This window comes from Schistocerca gregaria, chromosome 9 (assembly GCF_023897955.1).
Source record: "Schistocerca gregaria isolate iqSchGreg1 chromosome 9, iqSchGreg1.2, whole genome shotgun sequence".
Taxonomy (NCBI): Eukaryota; Metazoa; Arthropoda; class Insecta; order Orthoptera; family Acrididae; genus Schistocerca; species Schistocerca gregaria.
In genome coordinates, this window is record NC_064928.1 from 253880370 (window position 1) to 253892854 (window position 12485).

Below are 12485 nucleotides of genomic sequence, written 5' to 3' on the forward strand. Positions count from 1 at the left end.
TCTAGAAAAAGTTGTAAGGATCTGGAATTCAGAGCTAAAAATCACAAAATTGAACCAATAACTCTGGGAAGGAAAACAAATGGAATTAAGGTAAACTGCTTGGCTTTTGCGGATGATTTCGCAATACTTTCAGAAAACCTGACAGAAGTAGTTACTCAAATAAACATTCTGGAAAAATTAGCAAACAGAACTGGTCTCAAAATTTTAGCTGGAAAAACAAAATTCATGACAAATATAAAATATTCACCAAAATACATAGAAACACAAATAGGTAAAATAGAGCGAGTAAATAAATTTAAATATTTTGGAGAAACTATACAACAGAATGGACTAGAAAAATCTGCAATAGTGTAAGAATTAACAAAATGGAAAGAGCATATGGTTTGACCAAAAATATTTACAATAAGAAATGTACATCTAGAAAAAACAAAACTAAAACACTACACCACAGTGGTACGACCAGAATGTTTATATGGATCTGAATGCCTAACGATGAACTATAAGATGGACAAACTAGAGGTACTGGAAAGAAGGATTATTAGAAAAATAATGGGTGCAATGAAAACTGCAGACAGGTGGAAAATAAAAAGTAATGAGGAGATCTACAAAAATATAGAGAAAATATCTGAAGTAATGGCCAAACGAAGATAACCTTTTTTGGACATCTCTATCGAATGGATGGAAATAGACTAACAAAACAAATACGCCTATATTTCTGGAAGAAGAAATCGACAATAGCATGGATTATAGAAGTAAGAAAAGATCTTGAATGAAACAACTTCATGGGGAGAAAATGAGGGAATACTGGAAAAATAGGAAACAACAACAAAGGAAGAAGAGGAACTGAAGTTGTTAACGTGATCCTAGTTGGTCAATACGATTGTAAAAAAAATTTAATAAATAATAATATAATGAAAAATACTCAAACCGTCTCTCTCTCTCTCTCTCTCTCTCTCTCTCTCTCTCTCTCTCTCTCTCTCTCTCTCTCTCTCACACACACACACACACACACACAAACTGAAAGATTCAAAACAACTGCCAGGAACACCTTCAACTGTTACACTGTCGGCCATCTTGTTTTTACAGCTGGTAAACAGTGACAGTGACAGCTGAATATACACAACTTCACAGTGAATACGATGAGAAAAAAAATGAAAAATTGTTCAAATGGCTCTGGCACTATGGGACTTAACTTATATGGTCATCACTCTCCTAGAACTTAGAACTACTTAAACCTAACTAACCTAAGGACATCACACAACACCCAGACATCAGGAAAAAATAAAACGTAAGTGAAACATCAGGAAAAAATAAAACGTAAGTGAAACAAAATTTAAATAACACACACACACACACACACACACACACACACACACACACACACACACACAACCTTCCGCATCGAATTAATTAATTTCAGGCATAGCCAAAACAGTTTCGAATATGTAATTTTTGCTTAAATAATTTATCTACATTAAGTTGTATACGGTTGCAGATGACAAACTATGAAAGAAAACATGCACTATAAAAACATCATACCTCAGGAAAACCACATCATGTGGTAAAAAGGTATGAATACATATGTGTTCTTAAAAAAATTGTAATTACGATTTTAAAAACTAATATTTACATGTGTACAAACAGCAAAGAACATTCTTTATGGTTGACAGCCATAAAATAAAAGCCCACAGATTATGCTGCAACTGCAGTGAAACATGTTTGGGATATAAAACAAAATTGTGTTTTGCTAAAGACGGACCCCATCCAAAAAAGTATGTATTGTTAAAGCAAATAGGGACAAAAGAGCTTCAACATCAAGATGAAAATTAGCAAACATAGTATGCGATATTCGAACTAACACGATATCTGAAGTTAAATTTGTGGCAGAAGTATCTGAGCCATTCGACACAAAAACTGGCGTTAAGCAAGGAGACGGCTTATCACTTTTGATGCTTCACTGCGTTTTAAAAACCAGATCTAGAATTTGGAACTAAAAATATCAGAAATTGAACAAATAATTCTGAGAAAGAAGGCAGATGGAAGTAATGTAAAGTATCTACCTTTTACAGACGATTGTATAAAGCTCTCAGAAAATTTGGTGGAATCAGCTGCTCATAAAAAAATCTTCTGAAAAAGTAGGTAGTAGATCTGGCTTCAGATTCATTACAAATTCAAAAAATGAACCAAAATACACAGAAAAATAAACAGGTGAACCAGAGGAAATCAGCAGAACCGACTAGAAAAATTTCCATTCTATGTAAGAATTAAAGATGGGAAGACCATGTAGTTTGAGAAAAGATATCTACAACAAAAAATGCTAATCTCGACAACATGACTGAAACACTGTACCACAGTGTAACGTAACAATGTTTATACACATATGAATGCTTAACGAAGAAGTGTAAGTTGGACAGCGAAGACAAACTTCAAAGACGGATTATTAACAAAATAATGGGTACGAACTAAACATTGTTGGAAAAATAGATGTTTTACCTTAATCTATGAAAATATAGGGAAAATATGAGAACTAATAGCAAATCGGAGAATAATCTTCTTTGGACGCTTCTACCGAATGGATGATGACAGGCTAAGGAAATAAATATTTCTGCGTTCCGGCATTTGGGAAAATAAGTCAACAATAGCATGGATTACAGACATAATAAAAGAACTAGGAAGAAACAGGAACTCAAAATCAGAAAAAAATAGAAAGAAATTTTTTAAGAATAAAAGACGAAATTTACAAGGCTTTCAAGTACAGAAGAAATAATAAACCGGAGAAAATACGGACAGAAGAGAGTAGATAACGTAGGGTGAAGATGAAGGATTACTCGAAAAATTGTAAACAGAAAGAAGAGGAACTGTAGGTGTTAGGTGATTCTGGTTTTTCACTACAAAAAAAAAGGAGAAGAGAAACCTGAACAGGGTTATAAAAAATAGATATGCCCAATTCTGTAAGTGTGAGATTACGAACGAAAAGTACGACGTTCAAACCTTCCTTAAGCATAAGAACGAAAGAAACAATTGGATTAGGCCACAAATTTCAGCAAAGACAGATTTACGACCTTCATCCAGAAACTAAGTTTCCTCATAAAAAATGAAAACAGAGTTACATGAAAAACTTCGTTGGCAACAGAAGGAGCACTGTTTGCGCTAGTTTCCGACACTATCACCATCACTTCTTGTGTCAGGGGTTCAGCTTTTGCATTCCTGTACCGCAGAAATCCGTCGCCTGCGAGTAGAACCAGACTGTGACTTCACACCGAACCCTTCGTCGTTTTGAAAATGCCGACCGTAGGACAGGTGTTAGAAAAGGGGAAATCAGTGATCGGGACTGTACGGTGAGCGATCCAACAGTCCCCTGCCTCAGCAGATTCATATGACCGTTGTTAATGAAGGACGGTCGCTCGCGGCCCTCCTCAATGCAGACACTCTAATGATCTTCGGAGTATTGTCCTCACAAGCTAAGCACAGCTTGTTTGCTCGCGAACTTTGCGAGTGACGGGGAAAACCGACCCGTTAAAACGGATTCCGGTATTTTAGCTCTGAATAATCGGTATTTTTCGGTATTTCTTTGGTCTTGATTATAAGTGTTTTTTATTCTTTACTAGTACACGAGTAAAAAATGAAATAGCAATTAGGTGTAGCAGCAGCACTAAAATTTTTCGTCTTTAAATAAACCCTATTTTTTTTAAAAAAAATCGAGTAACTTGCAGTTGTTTCAAGGAAAATGCCTTTTTGCAAACTGCACATAGAAATTTTTATTTTTATTTGTGCACCCAGACGTGTTTCGCCTTTTTTTACATGGCATCTTCAGTCTGTATCCTGAAATATTACATGATATGTCAATTTTTACACATAAGTTATGGATTCACATCTGGGTTATAGATTTAAAAACAATTCCTCAACTTTTTTTATGGAATGGAAAGGTACTTACTGGAAACTTCTAATTCACTGTATATAAGCAAACTGTTTTTTCTCATCTGGCAACCAGGTGGACATCCTACAGTTCACTTTCAAGTTCACTGTTAACGTTACACATCACTGTAACTGCCATCTTTTTAATACAGAGATTAATATGTTTTTCTAAGTGTTAGCAAACATTCTCAGTTTTCTACATTCAACTGTTTTGTGTGTGTGTGTGTGTGTGTGTGTGTGTGTGTGTGTGTGTGTGTGTGTGTGTGTTAGAGAGGGAGAGAGATTTCTTATTTTTTTAAATAAAATAAAAATTATTTATTTAATTTTTATTACTATTTTTAATTCATGTATTTATTCTTAAAAATAATAATAATTTTTATTATTATCATTATATTTTCCTGTATATACTTATGACGGGGATCAGATCTGTAATAATTTATTGGGATTTCTCTCTATTATACGATCAATCAGTGTAAACAGTCAGTTGTCAGTCATATTTACTTTGTCATTTAGTTGTTGTTGGTCGTGTTGTTGTGGTGGTCTTCAGTCCTGAGACTGGTTTGATGCAGCTCTCCATACTACTCTATCCTGTGTAAGCTTCTTCATCTCCCATTACCTACTGCAACCTGCATCCTTCTGAATCTGCTTAGAATATTCATCTCTTGGTCTCTCTCCACGCTCCCTCCAGTACTAAATTGGTGATCGCTTGATGCCTCAGAACATGTCCTACCAACCGATTCCTTCTTATAGTCAAGTTGTGCCTCAAACTCCTCCCCAGTTCTATTCAATATCCCATCATTAGTTATGTGATCTAGCCATCTAATATTCAGCATTCTTCTGTAGCACCACATTTCAAAAGCTTCTATTCTCTTCTTGTCTAAACTATTTATCGTCCACGTTTTACTTCCATACATGGCTACACTCCATACAAATACTTTCAGAAACGACTGCCTGACACTTAAATCAATACTCGATGTTAACAAATTTCTCTTCTTCAGAAACGCTTCTTTGCCATTGCCAGTCTACATTTTATATCTTCTCTACTTCGACCATCATCAGTTATTTTGCTGCCCAAATAGCAAGACTCCTTTACTACTTTAAGTGTCTCATTTCCTAATCTAATTCCCTCAGCATCACCCGACTTAATTCGACTACATTCCATTATCCTCGTTTTGCTTTTGTTGAGGTTCATCTTATACCCTCCTTTCAAGACACTGTCCATTCCGTCGATACAGTAAAGCTGCCTGCCCTCGGGAAAAATTACGGATGTAGTTTCCCCTTGCTTTCAGCCATTCACAGTACCACAACAGCAAGGCCGTTTTTGTTAGTGTTACAGGGGCAAATCAGTCAGTCATCCAGGCTGTTGCCCCTGCAACTACTGAAAAGGCTGCTGCCCCTCTTCAGGAACCATACGTTTGTCTGGCCTCTCAACAGATACCCCTCTGTTGTGGTTGCACCTACGGTATGGCTATCTGTATCGTTGAGGCACGCAAGCCTCTCCACCAACGGCAAGGTCCATGGTTCATGGGGGGGGGGCGGTCATTTAGGGGCCTTTGTTCTGTATATATGATAATTTCCCTGTAATGTTAGGAGATGTCTTTCATTATTAATCATAATTTTGATGAAGGCTGGAATTTGCACACTAATACCGTAACTGGACGTCCACCGAGCGTGTGACACGTGACGCTTTGAGACGAGTCACGTTTTATGCTCCATCAGACAGACGGCCGTTGGTGCTCATGGCATGAAACATCTATAAGCGACAACCGTAGGAAGGGTCCAGACTGGAGGAGGGTTGGTTTTGGTCTGGGGAACGTTTGCGTGGCATACCATGGACGATCTCGTTATTGTGGAAGGCACAGTGAATGGAGACCAGTTTGCATCTCTCCTTGGAGACCGTGTTCACTCCTCGTGCAGACTGTTTTTTTCTCGGCACTATGGCAGCTACTAGGAGGACAGTGCAGTTTGCCACACAGCTCGCAGTGCACCTGTGTGGTTCGAACAGCACCAGCATCAGCTTACAGTATTCCTCTGGTAAGCAGACTCCCCTGATTTAAATCCAACCGGGAATCGGTGGGACCACCTCGGTCCGGCTGTTCTCGCCACGAATCCTCAACCGACAGCTCACCACGTTGCTAGTGTCGGATGATCGAAAGAAAGTTCTTAAGCTCGCCACACATACACAGTGCTATAAGACTGCTGTTTGGCTGTATGCTGGTTCTTTCTATATTTTTAATTTATATTGAACCTGTGTGACCATCTCCCCGCCTTACCTTAGAGAATTGTACCCGACTTTGCGTCCTGGCTGCTAATATACCAGGATCATAAGAAATGGTGTCTATATTGTGACCCTTATTTGATTGATAAACAAATTAATTATTTTTGAAATATGCACAATGGAAACTGGTGCAAGTTTCTCTAAGATAACACGTGGTTGAAATCAAAGCCGTCCTATAGGAGCTGGTAGCCTATCTAAATTCACATTTCAGATTATTTCTGTCTTTCATTTCATGTGTCAGGTGACTGGGGGACTATTTCTTAACTGAAATGCTGACTCTTATTTAATAGATTTATTTTCTACTTTGATGAAAACTTTAGAAGCCGACACATTACAATTTTTCTTTAGTTACAAAGCTTCAGCGTTACCTCTGATGGATAGGACAATGACAAAACGAAAACGCTACACGAATAATTTCATATATGACACATAACTTCATAATAACACAAAAAGTATATGACACATAATTTCATAATAACACAAAAAATACATTAGTGGGCCACACCGTCTTTAGCGGAAAAATCGTCATTCATTCTTTAAGACTCACGTATCGTCATGCATGAATTACACCACTGGAGATTTAAGGTAGGCCACTGCTGAAGGTAGATAACCTCTATCAGAGAAAAGATTCCGGGCAAAAAATGATATACTATTGGCGCCAAAATGATGTGCGAACTGAACTCACAAAGAAAGTACCAAAAATAATTAAATTTCACGACCGATATATCTGATCTACCATCCGATACGCAATCTGCATTTGTTGAGCTAAAAGTGAAGCTTATAACTCGGGAAATAGCTACATGAACTGATGGTTCCTGTTGCATGCTCACTAGCACAAAGCAAAATTTCACAAACACGTTTCAGAGAAAACCATTGCAAATAAACTAAAACCGTAACCTGTACCGATGAAGGTATGTTCAATGCGTGCTATGAGCATAGCCTGCCGTGAATTTTTAGCCTTATTACCTCATTTGTATCTCACCAAATCTGCGAGCTGCTGTGCTCCCGCGTCCGGTCCGTCTCCTGGCTGGCCCCACAGAGCTCTCCACGCGCCAAAATCCGACCAACGTTCCTATTCAAACGCGGTGGTGGGTAGACTCACCGCATCCCCGCACCTACCCTCGTGCCTGTTTTCATCTTCGCTTGCTGCTCTGGCCTACCTGCCGTTATTCTCGTAATGTTGGCAACGACTGCTATTCCCTTAAACTGTTCCCTTTGGTCCATGCTCCCGCTACATTTGACTTCCATTCATACCCATGCACACTCATACAGGATGGAACAAGGAGTACACATATAAACGGCGTGTGACCTCTTTGTGAAATGATGAAAAGAAATAAACAAATGCGTCAAATATTCCTTTCACCCAGCGAAGTATTGAAGCTGCTAGCTCAAAGAAAAACTTATATCTCGATATGGAAAACATAATTACTTCTTACTGTAACCTGAGGCAAAACGAAAGTAAGGCCGCAACAGATATTTCGTACCAGTCCTCCTTGACACTAGTAATAAATTTAACACTGTTCACTAAGTTAAATGTACAGCTCACATTTCTCAATCGTGCGTGTAACCGTCGCGGTGCGTTTGATTGTTGATGTGCGGGAACGCGATGACCGAAGACACGTCCTCATGCTCGCTAGAAGACACTGGCACTTAAACGCTCTCTTTTGTGATAAACAGTATCACTGATTCACATCAGTGCATTCTGGGAGACCAAACACGGCGCGGATGATTGATAAACGGTGCGACACACAACGAGAGGATACATAAATACGTTATCAGAGGCACTGCTCATTTTCAAATACATCTGTTGTGTAGTCAGTGTGTACACAACTTTTCCCACTAGAGCGCGCCCCGCTAAGCACAATAGCGCAGGCGCTGCGCTCGTCTGTCTCCGCACTACGAGATGGCGCTGCCATAGAGACGGACCAATTTCTGCTACTGCCCATCCGTGTATTAGTATGTAACACAGTCAATCAGATTGCTGCTAACGTAGAACATTTTCTCCTCGCGGATCACACTCGTGCAGTGATACCTGAACATGTGAGGTTTTATAACGAGTGTACAGACCTCCGATTAGTCAGTCTGCATTTGTCTGCACCAGTCTGTACCAGTCTGCATTAGACTGTATTAGTCTATTGTCAAGTTTCAGTCTGTGTCTAATAAGATTATCATATACCTGTACATAGCCATGAAGAGAAATGTATAGAGACTGTCAAGTATCAGAGATATGTGAGAATAAGATTAACGTACCAAGACCAAAGGAACTTCAGATTGTCAATTGTAAATAGCATCCAGAACCACATTAAGTAATTTTTATGCTTGTTATTATTTTAATAAATATGTGTGAAAATTAATCAGGTTCTGTTTAAAGATGGTCACCGTCAATCTGCTACTCTAAGCATGCAAGTGGCATTTCTATCGTCTGACCTAATGGCAGAATTGTAAAATATTCAATACTGAAGTCTGGAAAGTCATAGTTTTGTTAACAATCAGAATCAGCGTTTTTGTGTAGAGAATTTTAGAAACAATGCCTGTTGGAGTGGATGATGGATACATCTTGTTTCAATACATAAATAGCATTCCTTAACGCTAATTGCTAGCAGTACTCACATTAGACCTCACTACACTTCCCTGCATGCTACGTCCATCAGCATACCGGATTTCTCACAAGTGTCGCCACATTCGAGTTTCTCACAAGTGTCGCTTCTCACAAGGTTCATCTCGATTATTTCCTATGGGGATATCTAAAATCACTTCTATACGAGACACCAGTGGATGCGGAGATGGGATTAGTTGCCAGACTTGTAGCTTCAATTGATGTGATTCTAAACGCACCAGGGGTATTTGTCAGGGTGCGTCAGAATCTTGTTCGCCGATGTTACACTAGCATTGATGTTGATGGCCGTCAGTTTCTTCACATTTTGTAAGATACCGTACAAATGGTACGTTCATTGTGTCAATGACGGCATTTGCAGTTAACTAATGCAAATAAGAAAGTACACGGTAAGGTGATTTTATTCCTATTACGTCCTTAAGCTGGCTTCTCCGACCCTAGGTTGTATATCTCAAATAGTTCAGTGGAGCATCCTCTATGTACAGTCAAATTTTTGCACGCTCTTACGGAAACACCCTGCATGCATCTTTTCGGCAAGATGAAAGAGCGCCTAGAGGAAAGAGATTTTCCAACTGTGAATACATTTAGACAGTGGTGCTCGAACGACTCCGTGATGAAAAAGTGGATTTCTGTCGTCAGGGAACTATTGATAGGACGTTGTGACTGTTGTTTGCTGAGACCCGGTAACTATGTTGAAAAATAGTTTGATGTATATGTGTCACTTTGACATGTAGTGCAACATCCAACAAAAAGTTACTTGGCCTGACGTAATAGTGACTGACTTTCTACCTGAAATTCCCTCGCAGATATCTGTCAGTTAATTCCCATCAGCGCTGATTGTGTGTGTGTGTGTGTGTGTGTGTGTGTGTGTGTGTGTGTGTGTGTGTGTGTGTGTGTGTGTGTGTGTGTGTGTGGAGGGAGGGGGGTGAGAGGGAAGGGGGGGGGGAGTGAATGAGAGGGAGGAAGTGTTATTTTGTTCATTTTGTCAAAAGCGTTATTTATGTACACGTCAAGTTCCGTAGGACCAAATAGAGCAAATCTCCAAGGTCATGGAACGTGTCAGTACAGGAATTTACAACATAAAAGTAATAACAGGTAAAAATAAATGTTCATGAACCTGAAAAAAAGTCAGTCCATAAGTTTAAGTAAACGCTATCAGCAATACAATAAGAATCAGGAACTCCTCGACAGAAGGAGTGACCCATGAGGAAACTCTTCAGTTTCGATTTGGAAGCGCGTGGACTACTGTTAAGATTTTGGAATTCGAGTGGCAGCTTATTGAACTGGATGCGGCAGTATACTGCACACCTTTTTGCACTAGAGTTAAGGAAGTCCGATCCAAATGGAGCTTTGATTTCTGCTGAGTGTTAACGGAGTTAAAGCTGCTTATTCTTGGGAATAAACTAATATTGGTAACAAGAAACGACAATAAGGAATATACATATTGAGAGGCCAATGTCAAAATAGTCAGACTCGTGAACAGATGTCGACAAGAGATTCGTGAACTCACACCACTTATTGCCCGAACCGCCCGATTCTGAGCCAAATATATCGCTGTAGAATGGGAAGAGTTACCCCAAAACATAATACCATTGACATAAGTGAATGAAAATAAGCAACGTAGACTAATTTACGTGTCGAATTATCACTCACTTTTGATACCGTTCGAATAGTAAAAATGGCAGTATTAAGTCTTTGAACAAGATCCTGAACTTGGGCTTTCCACGACTGCTTACTATCTACCTGAACACCTAGAAATTTGAACTGTTCAGTTTCACTAATCGTATGCACGTTCTGTGAGATTAAAACGTCAGTTTTTGTTGAATTGTGTGTTAGAAACTGTAAAAAGTGAGTCTTACTGTGATTTAACGTTAGTTTACTTCAGCAATCAGAAATATTTTAGTTACCCATAATACTAGAGGGCATATCATTTATATAAATAAGGAACAGGAGCGGCCCCAACACTGATCCTTGGGGCAACCCTCACTTGACAGTACCCCACTCAGATCCCACATCACAGACGTTATCAACATTGTGAATAATGACCTTTTTCTGCCTGTTGCTAAAGTAAGAGGTGAACCAATTGTGAGCTACTCCCCTTATTCCGTAATGGTCCTACTTCTGGAGCAATATTGTGAGATCAACACAGTCAAATGCCTTAGTTAAATCAAAGAATACGCCAAGCGTTCTAAACTTTTTGTTTAGCACATCCAGTACCTCACAGAGAAAAGAGAATATAGCATTTTCAGTTGTTAAACGACTTCTAAAGCCGAACTGTACATTTGATAGCAAATCGTGTGATATAAAATGATCAAATTAATCTTACACACACAGCCTTTTCGATAACATTTGCAAACACCGATGGCATATGAATAGGTCTAAAATTATCTACATTATCCCTTTCTCCCTTTTTGTAAAGCGGCTTTACTACTTGGTACTTTAATCGCTCAGGAAACTGACCATTCCTAGAGGAAAAATTACAAATATGGCTAAATACAGGACTAACATGTGCAGCACATTACTTTAATATTCTGGTAGACACTCCATCATAACCACTACATGATTACTCTACACTTTACAATTAAAAGTGCCTGGCAGACGGTTCATCTAACCAACTTCAAGTTCTTTCTCTATCGTTCCACTTTCAATCGGGGTTCGGAAAAACAAACACTTAAATCCTTCCGTGCGAGCTCGGATTTCTCTTCTTTTATTATGATGGTCATTTCTCCCTACGTAGGGGGCATCAATAAAAAATTTTCACTCTCTGAGTAGGAAGTTGGTGGTCCAAATTTCATGAGAAAATCCTGCTACAACGAAAAACGTCTTTGTTTTAATGACTGCCACCCCGATCTGCCTATCATATACGTGGCACTCTCTCACCTATTTGGCAATAATAGAAAACGAGCTGCCATTCTTTGCACTTTTTCCGTGTCCTCCGTCCATCTTAACTGCTGTAGATCCCAGACCGCACAGCAGTACTCCAGAAGAGGGTGGAATAACGTGATGTAAGCAGCCTCTCTAGTATACCTGTTGCACTTGCTAAGTTCTCTGCCAATAAATCATAGTCTTTGGTTTGCTTTCCCCATTGCATTATCCATGACCTCATTACAATTTATTCGCAATTGTAGTCCCTAAGCATTTAATTGATTTGTCAGTCTTTAGATTTGTACGATTTATCGTGTAACTTAAATTTAGCAGATTTCTTTTAGTACGCATGTAAATGACTACACTTTCCATTATTTAGAGTCAATTGACACTTTTTACACCATACAGATATCTTGTCTAACTCATTTTGTAGTTGGTTTTAATCATCTGATGGCCTTACAAGACGGTAAACTACGCCAGCATCTGAAAACAATCTAAGAGGGCTGATCACATTGTCTCCTAAATCATTTTTGTATATAAGTAACAACAGAGGGAGTATAATACGTCCTTCGAGAGCGGCAGATATTACTTTTGTTTTCCTCGATGACTCTGCGTCAGTTATTAGGAACTGTGGCCTTTCTGTCAAGAAATGGCGAATCCAGCCACACAACTGAGACGATACTCCATAGGCACGCAATCTAATTAGAAGTCCGCTTCCCGCGCCCGTGTTCCCGGATTCGATTCCCGGCGGGGTCAGGGATTTTCTCTGCCTCGTGATGACTGGGTGTTGTGTGTTGTCCTTAGGTTAGTTAG